At 45.4% G+C, this 21,074-nt stretch overlaps 1 protein-coding gene and 1 pseudogene across 1 annotated transcript in view; one reads left to right on the top strand and one right to left on the bottom strand.

Moving 5' to 3' along the window:
* The window catches only part of Aen (apoptosis enhancing nuclease), a 467,932-nt gene that overhangs the window by 41,780 nt on the left and 405,078 nt on the right, over positions 1-21,074 (top strand). The window lies entirely within an intron of this gene.
* LOC127238129 (RING finger protein 145-like) lies at positions 1,258-3,751 on the bottom strand (annotated as a pseudogene).

Raw genomic sequence — 21,074 nt, forward strand, 5'->3', positions numbered from 1 at the left:
GGATTTATCCAGTTCAAACCCAGTCAAAAAATTTAGTGTATTTACATGGTTCAAATTTTTTAAATGTTATCAAATGGTGTGTGTATATGTGCGTGTATGTGTGTGTATATATGTATATATATGTACGTATGGATGTATGTACACATGTATGTATGTATGTATGTATGTATATAAATCTCACTTTCACCTGGATTTCACCAGCCCTTCTTTTCACCGCCCCCTTCCACCTTACAGCATACAGCAAGATACACAGTAGCTAAGGTGTACCCCTTCTTGGCCAGGTTTGCTTAGTGGTGCGTGCACACCTTTAATCTCCGTACTCAGAGGCAGAGGAAGACAGGTCTTGTAAGTCTGAGGCCAGTCTGGTCATCATAGCAAGTTCTAGATCTGCTTGCTTTTATTTCTCTATTTTATAATGTTATAAATTACATACAATATGATCTGCATTTTTGTTTTGTGGTTGAATGTATTATTAGCATTGAGAAACCATCTTGATTGCTCTTTTTTTTTACTCCAGACATTTTGAATTTATTTTTTTATCTTCAAATTTAAATTTATTAAGACATTTAGCTATGTCTGTCAGTCTACATCCAAATTTGCTACTAAAAAAAAAAAAAAGAAAGAAAAGAAAACCACATCCCACATTAGAATACCAAGTCTGAAATACACCTTTTTGAGCCAAGCTTATTATATAAATAAATGACTAGTTTCTTTTCATATCAAAATCCCATAAAAAAATTACAGCCCCCCTCCCCAGTTCTACCTGTAGCCATGATGAATGTAAAAATTTAAATATGACACATCCTTGTCAAAGAAAGGGTGCAAAGTCTATTACCAGCTTTAAAGGTGGCATTTGCAGGGTGGGGTCATATACTAGGTACTCATTCCCAAAGTGCAAATGCTGCCAGGATTTAACACTGCTTTTCATTCAGCTTCGAGAATTAAACATTGCACAGATTCTAGAGTATACCCAGGGCCTCCATCAGTACCCTAAAGCCCCTCCCACTTTGGCCTCCTTTTTAAAAGTGGACTCCAAAGTGTTCATTAGAGTTTTAGTTTACTTCACACAGCCAACGAAGTATACGATGTATTAACAAAAGTTCCATATACATCAAAATATGAAGACTCCAGCATCAAGATCAAGGGTGTCAGGTGACATGAATGCCCCCGACAGGCCCAGTGCCTGCCCACCCCTTCTCTGAAGCACATGGTGATGGACATGTGCCTCCATCTTAGAATACAGTCAATGCATCTACGTCTTTGATTTCTCTGCGGTGTTGTAGAAAACGCCAGAATCACTTGGTGGTTCCAATCCACTGAGGGTCAGGGGAGTGGAGGAAAGGGCTGATCATCACCCATACTTTATAATCAGAGTGACCCTGTTCCACGGGAAGGGAAGTCAGTTCCACTTTTGCCCGCATCTTCTCTTGAAGACCTCCAGGTCTTTGTCCTCTCGGCCCCTTTCAAACACTCAAACCTGATTTCATTATCCCTCGCAAATCAGGGGCTGCTCCTGAAGTTGCTGAGGTTGAATTTTCTTGGCAAACCTCTATAAAATATCAGCATATAAATACATGTTGATTAGTGTACATTGCAAAATTTCTCCTACAACATCAAGTGGGGTGGAAAGCAGGTGGTGTCCACTGAGTACCCCTGGAATAGATCCTTGGAATGTCAGGGCCCTGCCCAATCCTCTCCTACATTCACTCCTCCGATCTGAGCATGATCTCCACCTTGGGTGGCCTTCTCCACAGTGCAGGGCTCCAAGCCTACTTCTCCTCTAGGCGGACCCAACAGGACAGGTTTCACCTTTTGCACTCTGAAGATCTTCTCTGCGGTCAGCAGCCCCTTCCTGGCTAGTGGAGCTTCTGTTGATGTGTTCACTACTGTCCCCAGAACCTTCCTGTGTTCCAGTCCCTGGCGGACGCTCATGGTCAGGGGCTTCAGGACCTTCCTGATGTACAATGTTCTGCTCAGCCCCAGCAGGAGGCTGTGGAGCCTGCCAATCCCAGTTGCTGGGAGTTCTTGAGGTGGCAGTGACTCAGAGGGCAGGTATCCTGGACATACAGCCATTTCTTAAGACATCCTGCATGGAAGAAATGACTGCAAGGTGTGATCACAGCAGATTTCATGTCCTGATAACAGATGGCACAGATATCATTGTGCTTCTCCAGCTGTTCTTTCGTGGCTACTGGGAGAGACTCAATCATATTCACAGCATCCCTGCGGAGTAGGAAGCTCTTCCAGCCCAGCTGAGCATGAAGCCACACATTGTAATAGGAATGGATGAAGATAATCATAGAGCCCATCACGGTCCACTCTCCGAAGATGGTCTCTGAGACGCCGTAGGCTACCACACAAAGGGCCACAAGAAACTCCAGCAGGCGGTAAGTGCTGTTCACATAGTAGATGACATCGTCCATGTTTTCCACGGGCTCTTTGTGGAATTCCTCAACCATAAATAAGACATAAATAAAAAGTGTTCCCAGAACCTGGAGAGAGGTCAGGATGCTGCTGGAGACGATGATGAGAAGACAAAAGTCCATGGGGAAGAACTGGCGAATCATGTAGGCCATGTATGCGGGGAACATGAGGAGGAGGAGCACGGAAGTGTTTCTACAAACCCTTGTCTCTGGATGCTCCCAGCGCCAAAACAATAGGATCCGCAATCTCTAACGTAGACTGCAGGATAGAGGCCACGAGGATAGAGGGTGATGCTGAGTAGAAATGCTCTGTGAACCACTTGAAGCTCTATGAAGCCGGTCTGCACTGCCAGGATCAGCAGAGTGACTCCTTCTGTCATCCCCTGTTCATGGCAGGACCGTTCATGAAGGCATGTCAGAACACCCAAGGCGACGAAGGACATCGTGAAGACCAAGCCCAGAAGGGAGTAGGGTGTGCTGCAGCACTCGGCGATACTTGTCAGGAAAAGGAAAAGAAGCCTCTCTCAGGATGCGGGCTGATGGCGGGTGCTGAAGTAGGCATAGATCTGAAGAGCAAATAAAACAAGCCAGAAGACCATGAAAAGCACAGGGACCACCAGCTGGTTCCACAGTGACATTCCCAAGGCCAGGAGGCTGTATACCTCCACTACCTGAACTAACTCCCTGTATGCAGACTTGGCAAGGTTGTATGGTACTAAAAGATTAGATCCTAGAAAATATAGGACTTCCAACCCTGTGAAAATCATAGCAAACTTGATGATGATGACGATGGTCTCCAGAGGGACAAGGCAGAGGCATGCCAGCAGAGGAAGCATGTGTGCCGAGAAGAGCCAGATGTGCTTTGTTTTCATGACACAGGAGCATAAGGTGCACACCACTAGCTGACCTACTAAGGCTGTGGTAAAGCGATTCATGGACAGAGGTTCTAAATACATTGGTCCTTCATAGGCAGACTCCAGGTCACTCCTAACATAGTCCCTGGATATCTGATGTCCAGCATAGAGGAGCAGGGCAGTCAAAAAATATAAATAAAAGCTGAACCAGATGCTGCCTGGGCAAAGTGAGTAGCACGACACTTAAGACGTAATCTACATAACGCATATTAAGAGCCAAATACTTGTACTGGAAAAGAGGGTTGTTGCTGAGGCTACTTCTTTTGATCTGCTGGAAAAAGGAGCTGACGTCCCATCTGTAGAGGATGTCCAGCAGCATGATGCTTGGCACTCTCAAGGCCACGTTCAACACTGCCTCCAGTTTCTACTTTGCAACCATGGCTTTGCCTTTGATTGTTTTCTTGGAGCAGACCTGGGGCCTCCCTGCCTGCGGGGCAGCACTGGAGATGGCGGTGTCCGCAGCTGCCAGGTTCAGTCGCCCACCCCTCCGGTGAGATCTTCGGCTGCGACGGCGGGGGAGGGGTGGGGGGTGGAGAGGGGCAGGGGAGAGGCGGTAGCAGCTCACAGCCACGGCCTCTCCTCGGGAGGCAGAGGCAGCCGCAGCAGCGGATCCGCGATGTCACCATCGTCTGTGGCGACCAAGGCGCTCCCGGGCCAAGCGCCAGCACCAGCGCCCGCCATGGCCTGGTCCATGCCCATTTTGAATTTATTAAAGTACAAATAAAATGCTCAAATTTATCGATCAGATAATAACATCCCTTTAGCCTTTTCATTTTCCCAGCTGTATAATAGTCCCTTCGTGGCTGTAACATGTGTTAACTAGACTGTAAAGAGGAAACCTGGGTTGTTTCAGGCTTCCAGTGTGAAGGCTTGGTTTATGCCTACTTTTCTGGTTACAGAAGACAGTGAGTGAGGCCAACACTCAATTGGAAAACTCCATCATCCATGCCTTGGAAGAAATTCACAAAGAAACTCAGAACCTGTAAGACACAGCTTGTAGACCACGATTTGAGCTCTGTCTAATCATTTCTTGGGTAGGGAGCTAGGGCTTAGATTAGGGTCAGGCCTGGTTGGAGGTTAGCTGTGGGAGAAATGGGATTGCAAAGCAGGGCTGGCCCTGCTCACCAACCCTAACCGCAGGAGGCTAGAAGGACAGGTAGGGTTACCATGACCCCAGGAGTAGGGCATCCTGCCATTAGCCACAGATCTACTCACAAGCCTGTCCATGGGTCCAGCTGTAGAATCAGACTAGAGCCTCTCTGAACCAACCTGCGGACACAGGCACAGAGCTAGCCAAGGCACTCAGCCATGTCACCAAGCCATGGATCCAGCTGTGGGCCCCGCTCTGGATCTGGTGCTGGACCCAGCTAAGGAACTAGCCCTGAGCTCAGCCCCAGGAGGATCCCTGGGCTTAGTTCCAGTTCCAGTCATGAATCTAGTCCTGGACCCAAGTAGGGGAGGCAGGCAGAAGGTAAGGGAGACCAGGGTGTATCTAAAAGGTGAGGTCTCCCAGACTGGCTGGCACATAGAGAGCTCTGAGACCACCTATCCCCATGTTGTAAATGGAGATCTGACTCACTCAGCAGTGATGTGAACTCCTTGGTATAACACAGTAGATTTGATCCACCTGGGGGAGGTGTAGTTTAAGTTGGCCTGAGGATGATGCTTTCCTGGTGGTAGTAAGTAGGGTAAGAAGAAATACCACTGGTCCAGGAAGTGGGGAACCTTTGGTGCTTTGTTGGATAAATACACTGTGGCTCTGTACAAGCAAGCCGCCTTCTCTGGGTCTAGCTTCACTTCCTCTGTGAAAAGAAGGTTGGAATAAATGGGGATTTAGAGAAAGGGTTGGATCTTGGTTTTAGAGTTATGACAAATGACCTGTAATTGCCACCATGCAGGAAGGGTGTGGAGTATTGGCAGTCATGAATCACATGGTAGGCTTGGACAATGAGTGTTTTAGAGGCACCCAAGCTGAGTCTACTTCTCAGCATTCTTGTGCCACAGCAGAGGGGAAGATTGAGATGGAATTTCTCACCAGCCTTCAAAGTTAGGGAAGAAGGCATCCAGGGTTGCTTCAATGTGGTTTAGGAAAATATAAAGACATAGGGTCTTTGTGAAACAAATGCATACCAACACCATGAGATGTGTCTGGAACAGGACCATCACCTGGGAGCCTCTTGAACTGAGCCTGGTGGCTCCTCAGGGGCCTTTGAGGAATGAATGTGTGGGTCTTCCCTGCAAGGAGATATGAGTGACTGCATTGTGAGCCTTTCCTTGCCTCTCTGCTTGCCTGGCTCCTGTAGCCCAGTTGGCAAAGGGCTCTGAGGCTTTGTGGTTGAGAGTCAGACATACAAATGATTTATAGTCTTCCAACTATTGATGACCAGAAAGGACCCCAGCCTCACATCACACAAGCACATATATGTATGCCCTTAAAAGGGTTTTCTAGGTGTTGACAACACTCCCCCAGAAGTCAGGAGCATTCTGGAAAAGGTCCAATTACGTTGTCTCCCAGGATAGGCTATGGTCCTAGACTAAAGAGGAATGGGCACTAATGTCCAGGGCCTGGGGAAGATGTCATTGTTGGTGAAGACTAGTGTATCTATGCCCAAACTCCTAGTTGGTAGCTTCTGAGCTCCAGGTGGCTCTGGAGTTACCTGACCCAATGGTTTGGTATCTGTGAGCCAGAACCCTGTGATGGCACAGTGGTCAGTTACTTACCCTGCCAAGCATCCCGAGTTTGTTGTGGTCTGGCCTCAGATGGTGAAGAAACAGTGGCTTTTTTATGCTATGCCATTATCTATGGGGGCCCAGTGTGGCTTGACCCTTATATATAACTACAAACCTGGAAGTCTCTGAAAATTAAAAAGATGAAAAGAATAATTCATTGAGAAACACTTGACCTGTAAACCATTTAAAAATATAGTAAATACACATTTTACCTCTAGAAATTCATCTTAGTTTCCTAGGATTGCAGCATGAAATTACCACAGAGTCAGTGAAACCTCAGAAACTTCTGGGTGAAGTGGAACACTCCTCATCCCAGTACTGGAGTGGCTGAGGCAGGAGGACCATATGCTATGGAAATGAGACGCTCTCAAGAAAGTATGAGAGCTGGGAAGGTCATTCAGTAAACTGCATGTCGTGCAGCATGGAGACCCGAGTTCATTCCCCAGAATGTATGTAAAGAAGCTGAGTGTGATGATGCCTGCTTGCAATCCTGGTGCTGGGGAGGCAGAGACAGGTGAATACTTGGGGGCTCACTGATCAAGCAGCTTAGCCTACCAGTGAGAAGTCCAGTCTCAGCAAGCAAGGTAGATGTCTCCTAACAAAGCAACATCTGAGGTTGACCTCTGGCCTCCACACACATTTTGAATGTGTGAATGCATGCACACACACACACACACACAGACCACAATACATACAATCTGAAATCAAAGTATGGGTAGGCTATGCTTTCTTTGGAGGCTACAAATCTTGCTTTTGGAGCTTCTGGAAGGGTTTTTTTTCCCTTTCCTCGCAGCCATAACATTAACAGTCTCCACTTTCATCTCCAGCTTCCTCTGGTCTGTCTGAAAGACCTTAATTCCTCAATTAGGGTCACATCCCAAGGTTCCCAATGGCCATGAGTTATTCAGCCCCCGTAGTTGAATATCCCTCTCCAGTATCCCCATCCTTTCCTTCATGGTGCCTATCCCAGCGTGTTCAGCAGTGCTCTGGGTATTTGCTTGTACAGAACGGTGCTCTAATCATTGGCATCCTTGCAGCTCCTCCCACCCCACCCCCCTCCACCCACCATTCATGTGGATTTGTCTGGCTTTATAAGTCAGCTCTGGTTGGCAGGACCCCCTTGTCTTGTGGAAATTCCTTGTTGCCTTGGTTTTGGGAGCATCTGTTCAGGATAAATTTTCACTAGCTCCTCTCTGGGTCCTGTGGGGGCATGACATTAATTTGAGTAACTCATTTTATTAATTCCTCAAGCTGGGATTTTGAAACTTCAGAGGCCCCGAACACGTCAGTCAAACCCCATGTGAAGAACAAACTTGGAATTTTCTTTCTCCTTGTGGGTTTCTTTTTTAGTGTGAGATTGTTGGAACAGTAGCTTGCTAAGTAGCCTAGGCTTACCACATAGACCAGAACAGCCCTAAACTCATGGCAATCCTTCTGCCTCAGTCTCCCAGTGTTAGGATTACAGATGTGTGACACTTTCTGGATTCTGTTGGTCTAAATCACGGATGGAGACAGCCTGTCATTTCTTCTTGCCCCTAGCTATGGTTTGTTCTCTGGCCTTGCTCTGAAGCTACACATCCAAGTGTCCTGGCTTTATTTAGGCAACTTGGTAGCTTATGCTACCAGGAAAGCATAAAGACCTTAGCTGCAAGATGCCAAGCTCAGCTCTGCCTTCCCATGTCCCATGCACCGCAGTGTCTCTTTCTCATGACCCATACACTCTTTACACAAACCATTTTACCTAAATACCCCTCACTAACCCTAACTTGTCCTCTAAGTCTCAAACCACTATTGCCTTCTCTAGGAAATCCCCCGCCCCAGACTGCACAGTTCCACCAAACAGAGCTTCTGGGTCTTTCCCTGCTATGAAGCAGTGTACCTAGGCAGAATCTCAGTCTCCATAGACTTGAAAGCACATTGAGTCAGGTGGGTCATGGGGCTGGGACACTGCAGCAGCAGCAGATACAACCCAACTTGGAGAGCTGGATGCTAGGCAGGAAGGCATATTTCAGCTATAAGGACTATGCTTCATTGAAGCTGTTTAAGGAGCAGTTGCTCCACTGAGTGACCAGTGGGCTACTGCAAGGGAATGCAATGGATACTGCCAGAGAAGTCAGGCCATTAGTTTGGGGGCCAGTTTCAGAGTCTAGGGTTATGCTGATGAGCCTTAAGGAATGGTAGCCTGGGGACAGGGAATGGTGAAGATCTGTAGAATGCTCAGGAATCAAACACCTACCAAGTCTTAGTTGTGAAGGAGCTCAAGATCACCAGACATTTGGAACACTGTAGAACAGAAATAGCTTTCCCCAGCTCTCTGGAACCCTCAACCACCCTCTGAGCCCCTGTTCACTGCTTCCTGTCTGCCCACACACTCACCTCTCCTATACCCTGAGAGCTCAACAATGACCACTTTGGGGAGGAAGTCACAGAGAAGGGTACCTAAGCCCAAGTTCAGAGCAATGAACGTGGCTCCCTTCATCTGCCATCTCCCCCAAGGACCTTCCAAATGGATGTCTTCATTCCTCTCTCCCTCCTCTATTTCAACCCGCCACCTGTGCCTGGGTGTGCATTTCAACATGGTTTGGATTTTTTTTAAACATAAAATTCTGTGGCAGGAAAGCCAACTCCAATGAATGACCACACAGTCAAAAGTGACAAGGACCCCTTTCACAGTCCTGCTGCATGGAGCTGGCCAGGCGGCTGGAGGGCGCCCTCCGTGAATCAGCCTATGTTAGGTCAGTCACTTGAAGCCTTCCTCTGCCTTGGGAGTATGAACAGTGACAGTCACATTCAGATGATCTGTGTGGGGGTGCCTGCAGCCCTGGGTGAAAGATGTTCTTGTCTGTGGTTATTGGATTGAGTTGTTCATTTAGCCAGATGTCCTGTGCCTTGTCCCAGGTACTGTCCTAGCCCAGGAATCCAGTGACTTTGGAGAGGCTGAGTGCCAGGTGATAAGTATTTTACTTAAAAAAAAAAAAAAAAAAAGACACAGAAAGTAGGTCAGGGCCATCCATGGATTGAGCATGACATGGAAATCTCCTCTCCAGAGGTGGCTTTGTATCTGAAAGCTGAAGGAGGGAGAAGTGGCAAGGATCTTGGCCTAAGGAACAGCCTAGGCAAAGGCCTTGCAGTGGGAACAAAGTGCCCATCAGACGTGGGTAAGAAGGTTGTTGAATGTGGAGAATGAATAGTCCCCCAGGAAGCATGAACATCCGAGATGGGATGTCGTAGATGAACCTCCACACATGGCTGTATATGAACCTCTGGCGAAGTCTAAAGATGGACAGAAGACTGAGGCATGGAGTAAGGGCAGCTTGATTTACCTGTGTGCCAACAGCCATTGCTGTGCACCAGACCAGGCACTGCAGATACAAGTGATGCTCAGTTCTGCTCTTGAGAAGCCCTAACACAAGGCCCAGATGTGCAGTCCAGACACACACACACACACACACACACACACACACACACACAGAGAGAGAGAGAGAGAGAGAGAGAGAGAGAGAGAGAGAGAGAGAGAGAGAGAGAGAGAAGACAGTGACAGTTTCCCAATAACATCTTCAGCATGACAAGAGATGGAGGTGGCACCTGTCCTGTGCTGCACCAGACAGCTGGAGTGAGAAGGATGTGAGCTCTGAGGAAGGAAAGCTGCCTGGAAAGGAGATGGGCCACAGTGCACAGTGGAAGGTATTGTTGGAGACTCCCATCCAGCACTGGTACTCATGGAGGACAGTATGAATCAGCAGTCCCCAAAAGTGTTCCAAGGTGTCCTATGATGAGCATAGTTTACTCCCCCTGCTTCATTTTACTGAAAATCGTTTTTTCCCCTCTCAGGTAATAAATCCTGATTACTGTTTCCCCTTCCTCTGCTCCTCCCAGTTCCTTCCTGCCTCCCATCCCATCAGGATCCACTCCCCTTGTATCTCTCCTTAGAAAACAAACAGGCTTTTAGAGAATAATAATAAAATAAAATGAATATAATCAGATAAAACCAAAACTAACACATTGAAGTTGGACAAAATAAACATACATACAGAAGGAAAAGAGCCCAAGAGAAGGCACACAAATCAGAGACACATTTGTTCACACACTCAGGAATCACATAAAAACACTTCTTTGGAAGCTATAACACGCGTGCGCGCACGCACACGCGTGCACACACACACACACACACACACACACACACACAGAGGACCTGGTGCAGGCCTGTACAGGCCCTGTGCATTTTGCCTCAGTCTTTGTGAGTTCAGATGAGCTTTGCTCATGTTCTTTTAGAGGGCCTTGTTTTCTTGGTGTCCTCCATCCCTTAGAGCTCTTAAACTTTTTAAAGCAAGGGGTTCTCCAAAATATTAATATTTGGCTGTACAATCTCATATTGCAATGTGTGTTACTATTTTATGGAACTTGTGTGGTATAGAACAGAGATTCTCAAACTACCACAATTCCCTCCCTTACCAAATCTCTTATAAACTTATACCTTCTTAAAAGCAAAATAAAAACATTGGACTGAGAGTAAAAGATGGTTAGTACAGCACTTAAGAGCACTGACTGCTCTTCAAGAGACCCTTGGTTTGATTCCCAACACTCATGTGGTGGTTCATAACCATTTGTAACTCTAGGTCCAGGGCATCTAACACCCTCTTTTGGTTCCCCTGGGCACCAGGCACACACGTGGTACATAGTCATATGTGCAGGCAAAACAAAACAAAACAAAAACCCTGTCTTTTAAAAAATATCCTAGAAAAATTAAAGGCATGAAATGAAAACTAAAATGAAATGCTCAACCAGACTCATAAGATTAGATCCAATGAGCAGAAAAGTTACATTTAAAATCAAATACACATGTAAAAAATAACATATGAACAAAGCAGATAACTGCCACACTATACTTTTTGCCCTCTGAAAAAATATATTTAGAAGATTACTACAGGAAAGAGTCATGGCCTTTTGTCATTTATTGTTTTAATTGAATCACATTGGATAGGACTCATATTTACAAGGTCAACTGATTTTCAACAATGTTTCTAAGGACTAAAGAGAAATCTTTTTAAATAAAACTTCTTGGGACATGCAAAAAAAGAAGGAAAAGGAAAAAACAAAGTCCTTGGGACAACTGAATATCCCACATGACAAAAAACAAAGTGTGACTTCTATCCCATATCCTATGTACAAGGAACTCAAGATGGCCCGGACCTAAATGGACATGTCAGAGTTACAAGGCCTGGGCCCGTGAGATGGCTCAGTGGGTAAGGATGACCTGAGAGTGATCCCTGGCACCTACATAGGATGGGGAGAGAGCAACTCCTGAAAATTATTGGCCTTTGACCTACTTGGGTACACTGCAGCACATATGTGACAATCAGAATGCCCCAAAAGAGATACACAGAGATGTAATTTAAAAACCCAACCAGATATATTAAGAAAACTTTTAAATATTTAAACGCTTTCAGAAGAAATACAGGAGAATACAGCCATAATTGAGGTGCAGGCTGAAAACACAGACAGTAAAAAACAAGAGAAAAAAATTGCTAAATTAATTTTTTTTGAGACAGGTTTTCTCTGTGTAGCTTTGGAGCCTGTCCTGAAACTCACTCTGTAGACCAGGCTGGCCTCGAATTCAGAGATCCACCTGCCTCTGCCTCCCGAGTGCTAGGATTAAAGATGTGTGCCACTAACGCCTGGCTGGCTGAATTAGATTTATTAAAATTAAAAGCATCTGGATGAAATTGTAGCTAAGTGGCCAAGCACTTGCCTAATCTATGGAAAGCCCGAGTTTCATCCAGAGCTGTAAAAAATTAATTAAAGGCATCTGCTCAGAAAAAGATAGAGAAAATGAGCATGCTGGAGACAAATATCTGCAAAATGTGCATCTTAGATGTAAGCACGAGAGAGTCTTGGGTTCTCAGTCAGAGCTCACCCTTGTGATGTCCTCTAGTACAGAAGTCCCCAGTGGGCAAAGGGTGCTAATGGGCCACAGTCTTGAGCCAGAGAAACCATGTTCCACATTCATCCTCATGGCCTTCTCGATTTGACATGGGTAGATTGGTGACACCATTACATGACCCAACAGAAAGCATCATGGGGGCCTCTGTGGAAGGCAGATGCTGTCAAAGCAGGAATTAAAATGGGGCCCAGTTGTCCCAACAATCATAGGAGGCAGGGGATAGGGAGAAATGAATGTGTCTGAGAAGGAGGGAGGTGGAGGAGAAGAGTAGAAGGGAGGGAGAGTGAATAAAGTGGGGGACAGGGAAGGATGGAGTCCAACAGAAAGGAGGCATTCTCAGCCTATAATGATGAAGTATTTGCAGTGGGAGATTATGTGGAGCAGTGATTAGGAAAATGATGATAACAGAGAAACATTGTATAGATATGCTTACATCATAATATGGATGCATATACAATATAGATAGGTATATTAGGGCTTCCTTTAGTAACTGACAGCGGTAGATATCCAGTCAAAGGTGTTCCAGAAAGTAAGAGTGCCCCTGAGTCCTGGCAGTCACTGTAACCCAGTCTTGTTTCTCCACTCTGTTGGCCCCTGATAAATAAGAGTGACCCATGTTAACTTCATAACAGCTGTGAGGAGAGATGAGAGGCCATGACTTCTGTGGGATAGGTCTAGGAGATGCTGTGGTGTGTGTGTGTGTGTGTGTGTGTGTGTGTGTGTGTGTTGCATAAAGAGCTCATAGGCAGTGCAGCCAGAGAAGGGATGGTGGTTAGAATGAAAGGGCCGGGACCTGAGGAATCTTTGCTATGAAGATTGCAGTCATTCAGAGGCAGATGCTCCCCAAACCAGCAGCATGAACATGATGCTGTGGTGTATAGAGAGGCACTCATGTCCTCCAGTGACGGCACCATACTGGAGTGTCAAGGCAGTGTCAAGGACAAAGACTGCCTTCAGGTCTCTGCACTTTAGCCCCCTGCCTGGTGCAGCAACTGAAGATACCTATTCAGCTCACAGATCTAAGGCTGGGAAGGTCATGGTTGGGCGGCCATGAATGGCAAGGCAACACTGCAGAGTCATGAGGTGGTTCAGGGAATCACATGGCAGAGAGACTAAGAGTACTTCTATTTCTCCAAGCTTCATTCTCTTTATTCATAAAGTAGGACAATGACAATAATTCCTGCCTCATTATAACATTTGAATATTAAATGAGGACTTGAACTTAAATAACTCTCCATCAATAAATACAGGCATAACATTAGTCACCATTACCACCACCACCATCATCACTATCACCATCACAATCCTCATCATTACTATTACCATCATCATCACCATCACCATTATCATCACTATGACCATCACCATCCTCATCATCACTATCACTATTACCATCACTATCCTCATCATCATTATCACTATCTTCATCATCACTATCATATCACCATCACCATCATCACTATCATTATCACCATCACCATCCTCATCATCACTATCATCACCAGCAACACTGCCAGAGTCCTGAAACCTGAAGAGGAAACACGGAGTTAGCAGTAGAAGAAATGTTGAATCAAGCGTTGTTGCTGCCCTTATGGGCAAGCTTTTTTATTTATGCACAGGAAAATAAAATCCCTATGCTGTCTCAAGTGTGATGGTGGCTTCTAAGGAATTTTCCGATAGCATCGTCTTGATTCTGAAACCTTACTTTCCACCTTCCCTTAGAGGCTTTGTTAATTCTCATATTTTATAATTTGTTAACTTTAAGAAAGAAACATATTTTAGCATATGAAAAGGTGAGCAAGCCTACTTTTAGCTGTGAACTGGCTGGCAGCTCTTGTGGTCACAAGGTGAGAGACAGGGCTGGATTCAATCTAGAAAAGAGGCTTTGCGTTCTCATGAGTCTGTTCTAGTTCATCTCTTACGCAATACTTTTCTGTTGTAGTCATTTAGCTGTCTATGAGAATCCTTCACACAACAGGGTCCTGGAATTGGCCTTCTCTTTGGACTGCCAACCAGCTCCTAAATAAAGACACAAAGACTTGTTATGAATTATAAATGCTTGGCCTTAGCTTATGCTTGTCCCACTATTTTTAATTTAAACCTGTTTTTAATCATCTAATTTTACCTCAAGGCTTTTTAACTTTCATTCTGTATGTCCTACTTTCCTGCTTTCTCCATGTCTGGCTGGCTGTGACCTGGCATCTCCCTGTCTTCTCCTTTTATTTTCTCCTTATCTTGAGCCTAAATTCCTCTCCTACTTATTATTTCTGCCCAGAAGTTCTGCCTCTATCTCCTCCTTTGATATGGCTGTTCAGCTTTTTATTAGACTAATCAGGTGCCTTAGGCATGCAAGGTAAAACAGCAACACATCTTTACATAATTAAACAACTGCAACACATCTTTAATAGTTAAACAAACATTATGAAACAGGATCCTACTTTGATTAGCCTTTCTAAAAAAGGGGAGATCTTTATTCCTTTCCCCTGCTTTCACACTATCCTTTGTCCATCTATATAGGTACTTGTGTAGAAGATCTAGCTTTTCACAGAATCAGAGCATTGAAGGGCACACTAGGTCTTTCCTAGCAATCAATATGCTACACTTCTTGGGAACTTAGATATTATGGTTGGAACAACATAACTTTTATCCTCTCCTGACTGATCTCTGACCTTGGGTCTTCTAGGAGCTTTGGTACTTGGTACAGTAGACGAAATCAGAACCATTAATTCTACCTGGCCATATGTGTTTTTTACTTAGACCCTTAACTCTCTTAAGACAATCATCAGAATATAGGGAGAGGAACAGTGCAGCTGCAGGGGAGGTCAACAGTGCAGCTTCAAGGGAGCTGGCCATAATCAGACCAACTATAGGAGTTAAAGTTTCACTATCTGTGGGAACTTGCTTAGGGGAAATTGAAATCTGAACCATCCATGTTTTAGTCATGCAATCTTGGTTCTTCAGAAGTACCACAGCCAGGCCAATTTTTATAACATTCATTATCTTGTATTTTCCCTTGCAGTCCATCTAAATCCATAAAAGTATTATGATCTCCTGCCACAAGGAAATCCAAATAGTCCTACTATGGCACTATACGTGAACACTTAGATCATTAAATGCACATGGGGAGTTACAAAAGACAATCCAGGCAGGACCTTGCCAAGCAGCTGGAAACTCCACAATATCTTGTTAGTTGAGGAGCTATCAGCATTACACTCCCATACTGTTCCTAGAGACTGCATGGCCACCACCACTAACCCAATCAAGATAATCCCTCATGGGTTGTCTTGAGGCTTGTCTTCTAGATGGTTCTAGATCCTGTTAGATTGAATATTGATGTCAAGTATCATAGAGCCAAATTTTCCTTCTAAACAGGGTCTCACATAGCCTTGGCTGGCCTCCAATGCCCTAAGATCTTGAACATCTGATCTGTTTGCCTCCTTGGTACTGTGATTACAGGCATGTGTCACCAAACAGGGTTAATGCAGTGCTGGGGATCAAACCCAGGGCTCACAGAATGCTAGGTAAGTACTGTACCAACACCCCAGCTCCAAAGCCAAACTTTTATTTTTTTTCCTTTGCCTCAGTGTGGAGTGCCCAGAATACCACACACCCTTGGGATATCCCTTGCAGACACTGTAGAGCCAGTCTAGCCTCCAAGACCAAAGTATGGCATAGAGGATTCATGCCAGACTTATTACTCAAATAAACCACCAATCCAAGGGCCGGAACAGCAGCAATTATTTAGGTATTCTTGGAAACACTGAAATTTTCTTTCTCATACTTCGTCTATACTAACTTTTTCCTCTGGGCTTCTGAACAGACTTGCAATTGTCAGCACAGCCTCTCTTCCTGCCCCACCCCTTACCCCTGTCACACACCACAGGAACATGGGAAAGAAATCTAGGCAGGGAGGGTCAGCTCTGAGAGAGTCTAGGGTCCTAGGGCTTTGAGCCCTTCCTCTCAGACATAGGCTGCGTGTGGTTGACTCCAATTGCTACAATTGACATTGCTGGTAGAGGAGGGGGTGTTGGGGTGGAGGGGTGTGCTGGGGATTCAGCTGAGAGGATTTTTTCCCCTCTTCTAATAGCTCATGTCCTCTGAAAAGCGGTCTAGTGAGTTTGATCACACTGAGTCTAAACAGGACTACCCTTAACCTTCACACGCAATAGGTCTTGCATCTGTATCCAATAAGACACAGAAACTCCCTTCACCTCCCAAATGACTCCTGTCACCTTCTGAGCTGCATCTACAGGTGCTTCTGCTGGAGTAGCCCCTGGTCACTTGCCGAACCCCCTCCCACATCAGCTGCTCCAGAAGAACACCCTCACCTCTTCATTCCACACCCATGGCTACCAGCGTGTGGCTTGGGTGGCAACTGCCCTTCTGTCCAGTGGTTTTTACTAGAGGTCTCCTGTGACATCACTTCCTCCCTCTCACTCACCTCTCTTCCAGTCTCAGCGCCCAGAGTGTGAGAGCTAATTCAAACAAGACGTGGATTTTCATGTTAAAGTAGCCTGCAGCAGGGAGGTGACAGCCGCTTCTGGAAAATGTTAATGTTTTCCTGTGGGACATAGAGCCCTCTTACAGCCCAGGTTCAAACGAACTTTGTCTGTAAAATGAGGGGTTGGCTGGTCCCTGTGAGCCCTTCTGGCTCCAATAGCACACAGCACTATGAAAATAAGGCCTGATCATCCCCACCCCCACCCCACCTCCAGGGCCAAGGCAGGTATTGGGGAGGTAGGGGGGAGCTGAGGGCCACTTCTGGTTGGCAGTGGTGGTGTCCCAAATACAGTGGCGGTGAGCCAGTTTTTATTTTAGACATTGCAGCTGAGAGATTAATTTCTATTTTATGGGATGTACTCTGAATAATTCCAAGAAGAAAAATCACTCCATCAGCAGCTTCACTGACGTCACCAACCACCACTTCGGAGCCTCCAGCACCTCATATCTTAGCCTAAAGGCCATCTTCCAGTAGGCTTGCCCCACGTGGGAAGGAGGGTGTTATATTTGGGGCTCTTGGTTGCCATGGAGGCCATGAGTCTCCCTTTCATCCATGTTTTTTAGGAGGTTTGACCTTCAGAGGGCTCCCACCTCCATCCCCAGTCTTGAACTCCATCTAAGCCAGTTCCCAGGCCAGGCAAGTCCCTTGTTTCTAAAGCTATCTTGAAGGTAGAGAGATAGAGTTCTTCTTCCTGGATAGACAGACAGACTCAGTATGGACAGTTTGGCCTTTACTGTTTCATAATTTGGGCTTGAAGGATGTTACTGTACATTTATTTACTATGAGATTTCTCTAGTTGGATAGTCTTCTCCAGACCTCTTAAGCTCTTTGCTAGGAAATTCAGATCCCCCTTCTCTATGTTTATCTCTCCATCTGCCCTCTCTCCCTTCCTCCCCTCACAGTCATTTCAGTTGGGAGGCCAAAACCACTGAACAGAAAAATATGTTTAGAGGAGAGCAGCCAGCAATGAGAGGAACCACAGCGAAGACCCACAGCGGCTCCTAGGTTCACAAAGCAGGGCGTTCTTTCTACCACTGTGCTGTGTTAGAAGAATCCTGGGACCTCCCTGCTGAAGAAGTAGCCTTATCCAGCTGGGGGTCAATGACAGTGGCTTCCCTTCAGAGCTGGAGGTCTCCATCCATTCCTTAACCCACTGGGCAGTCAATTCCATGTTCTCATAACTCACTTGAAAAACAATCTTAAGTCCTTAGACAGATCTGAAACTGGCCTCTGTCACAAGTATCTCCCAATAGCAGGTCTGTCCTCTGGAGACCCACACAGGGGAAAGCACAGAATCCAAGTGAACATAGACAGAAGTATTTATAGCAATTGCCATGTTGTCCTCTTCTGACAAATAACATCCCTGATTCTCTTCAGCATTCATGATGCTTCCAGATCCTCCACCATCATGGTGGCCTGCCCATGGTCACTTTCCAGACTCTCTTTTCTGCTGTGGCAGAGTCCCAGACACAAATCCTTCAGACAACTTAGTTGATGTGCTGGCAGACATCAGGACAAGCCCAAACCCAGAGTGGCAAAAATCCACATGCAGATGTCTCTCCAGACATTAGGCATGGGACTCCTGTCATTGAAGATAATCTTTAAGTGGTTGGAAGAAGCTATTGCATGTTGTATGCTGTGGGGACCTCATTCAGCCTATCCATCTACACATCTCTAGAGAATCTGAATGTAATTGGAAATGATTTCGTTTTCATTCAGTGTCGGCTTAGTAGTAATTTCTCAAGATCCTGTCACTTGTCAGGAGGAAAAGTTGTGATAAGAAGTGACTTAGTCATTACCCTGGAAGGTATTACACTGGATAATCTTCTAAGACATACCTGGCTGGCCCAGATGGTCCTAAGCAGCTTTGGGGAAAAAAAGCCTCACCAAAGGTGGAGGAAATTTCAGAAGTGTGACTTCATGTCCTTGCTTTATAGATGGACAAACTGTCATTCATCTACCTAGTCATTCATGAAGCCATTTCTTCAACAAGTATATTTACAGAGCAGTACTGTATACCAGCTAAGTTCAAGAGGAGCCCAGTGTGAACATCAGTGCCAGACAATGGGAAGCAATCCCTTCTCAGGTCTCTGATGGGGGTGAAGACTAGATCGTTTCAGCTACTGCCCTCTCATATCTTAGCTAAGACACTTAGATACAACACTTAGACTCCTCCTCAGGATAGAACACCTGCTGGAATAATCTCTTTTATTTGCCAATTGCCTATAGCTTGGATGGACATTCAGTGTGTGTTTCTTGCTTGTTGATATTCTTATTGGTTATAGTTCTAATTTGTGTATGTTTTTACCTTTCTCCTGGGCAATACATAATATCTGTTTCTTTTGTATATAGTTTTTGTATCAGGTTTAGAACCCTCTTACTTAGACATAAGGGGGAAGTATAGAAAGAATTTGTTTTTACCAATAGTTTCAGAGTATTAGGGCATGGCCTTGGTATGCAGACCTGATCTCTTATAAGTAAGAGTCATGCTCACTCTCTCTCAGTGTGGTCTGAGCATCCTGTGTTGCAGCATCCTGTGCCTCCAGAGACAGAAGACCACACTGGCTACTTACCTTCATTGTGTGAGTGTTCCCAAAATAAATCTCTGTTATTCTTTTATTCAGGCATTTGTGGACTTTCTTAATTCACCCTCATATGGTTCCCAACATGGGACTTGAACCCATGACCCTGAGATTAAGAGTTTCATGCTCTACAGACTGAGTTGAGCTAAATTTATTTATTTTTCTTATTATACATATCGATTCCAGTTCCCTCTCCTTCCCCCTCTCTCCCACACTCCCATGCCCCCCACCACTCTCTCATCCCAACCCCCTCCCACTCTACAAGTAGGATAATGTCTTCCAGGAGGGGTCATCAAAGTCTGTCAAGTCATTTGGAGTAGGGACTAGGCCCTCCCTCCTGCCTCTAGGTTAAGGGAGTATCCCTCCGTGGGGAATGTGCTCCTTTTGTGCACCAGGGATACATCCTGGTTCCACTGTCAGAGGTCCCTTAGACTGCCCAGGCCTTCTAGCTGAGACCCATGTTCAGGGGGTCTGAGTTGATTCAATGCTTGTTTCCCAGCTATCAGTCTGGGGGTCCATTAGCTCCTCCTTGTTCAGGTTAACTGTCTCTGTGGGTTTCTGTAGCCTGGTCTTGTCTTCCCTCTCTGCATCTGGATTCCAGTTCGGCTGTGTTTAGGTGTGGGTGACTGCTTCTGTTTCTATGTTTGCATTAGCTACTAGATAAGGGCTCTATGATGGTGGATAAGTTAGTCATCAATCTCATTATCAGGGAAGAGCATTTATGGTAGCTCAATTTGCTCAAATTGTTAGTTGGGGTCAGTCTTGCAGGTCTCTGGACATTTCTCTAGAGTCAGTTTTCTTTTCAAACCTATAATGGCTCCCTCGTTTATGCTCTCTCTCTCTCTTCTCTCATCTATTCCTAGTCCCACATGCTTTCCTCTCCTCCCCTTCTCTTTCCCCTAGCTCAATGAGGGCCGATTTCCACTCTATTCTCTCTAATATAGTGGGAAACTAGAATAATCAGTAGATACCACTCAGGACCACTCTGGACCAAACACCTGTGTGAATTCGAGCATCCCCTTCCAACAGGAAGCCTTCTGCTTCTCTCAGCACAATGACTGTCTGCCCAAGTGTCTCACTCCTAGATTAGATGAGGGTCTAGAGGAGGTTTGTCTTGATCTCTTGGTCTTTTGGAGACTTTCCCTGGAGTGACCCCAAGGGTTAGATGGAGGTATCCACCTTTCTCTCCACCAAGTATATCTAATTTTCTGACCCAGGAATTTAGAGATAACCTTGAACTAGAAGAAGCCCTAAGCTCTGGGACCCGGTGTCTCAGCTATAAGGCCTGGGTAGTTTTCCATCCTCCTCCCTTCCTTGCTTTTTGTTTTAGTTGTTTTTCATTGTTGCTGCCATTAGTAATTACATTCAGGTGCTAATTATCGCTGTAGCATAAGAAAGGTTAATTTTGGCTCTGTAGTTTAAGGCATGGTCACGATTAGCAACTGCATATTCTTTCTCTTGTTTTTAGGGCTTTAATTGATGTGCTACAAACTGCCATTACTTAAAGCACATGATTTGAACCAGATATAATGGTGCACACCTGTACACCCAGTTGACCGAGTGTCAAAAGTTCAAGGTTAGGATTGACAATCTAATGAGTTCAAAGCCAGCCTGAGCAGCCATCTCAAAAACAAAGGAACTTATCTCAAAACAAAACAAAACAAAAACAAAAACCAACCAAACAAAAGAAAACAAGTCAATAAAGCATCAACTTAATGAGTTTAGGTGTGTGTACGTATCAGGCAGGCTATTGCTGTAGTGATGATAATTAAGTTTTCCATTACCGTAACGTGTTCTCCTGTCCCATGAAGAGGCAGTGATTGACTGGCTTCCTGTCTTTGTGGATAAGTTTTCATTTCCCAGGAGTTTACGTATTAGAACCACACACATGGATTTTTTCACACAAAACTTCCTCTACAGCTCTGGGCACCTCATGTGTCAATGGCTCCCTCTCTGTTGCTAAGGAGTACCTCTACTTTTCAA

Source organism: Phodopus roborovskii, unplaced genomic scaffold (assembly GCF_943737965.1).
Source record: "Phodopus roborovskii unplaced genomic scaffold, PHOROB, whole genome shotgun sequence".
NCBI classification, from domain to species: domain Eukaryota; kingdom Metazoa; phylum Chordata; class Mammalia; order Rodentia; family Cricetidae; genus Phodopus; species Phodopus roborovskii.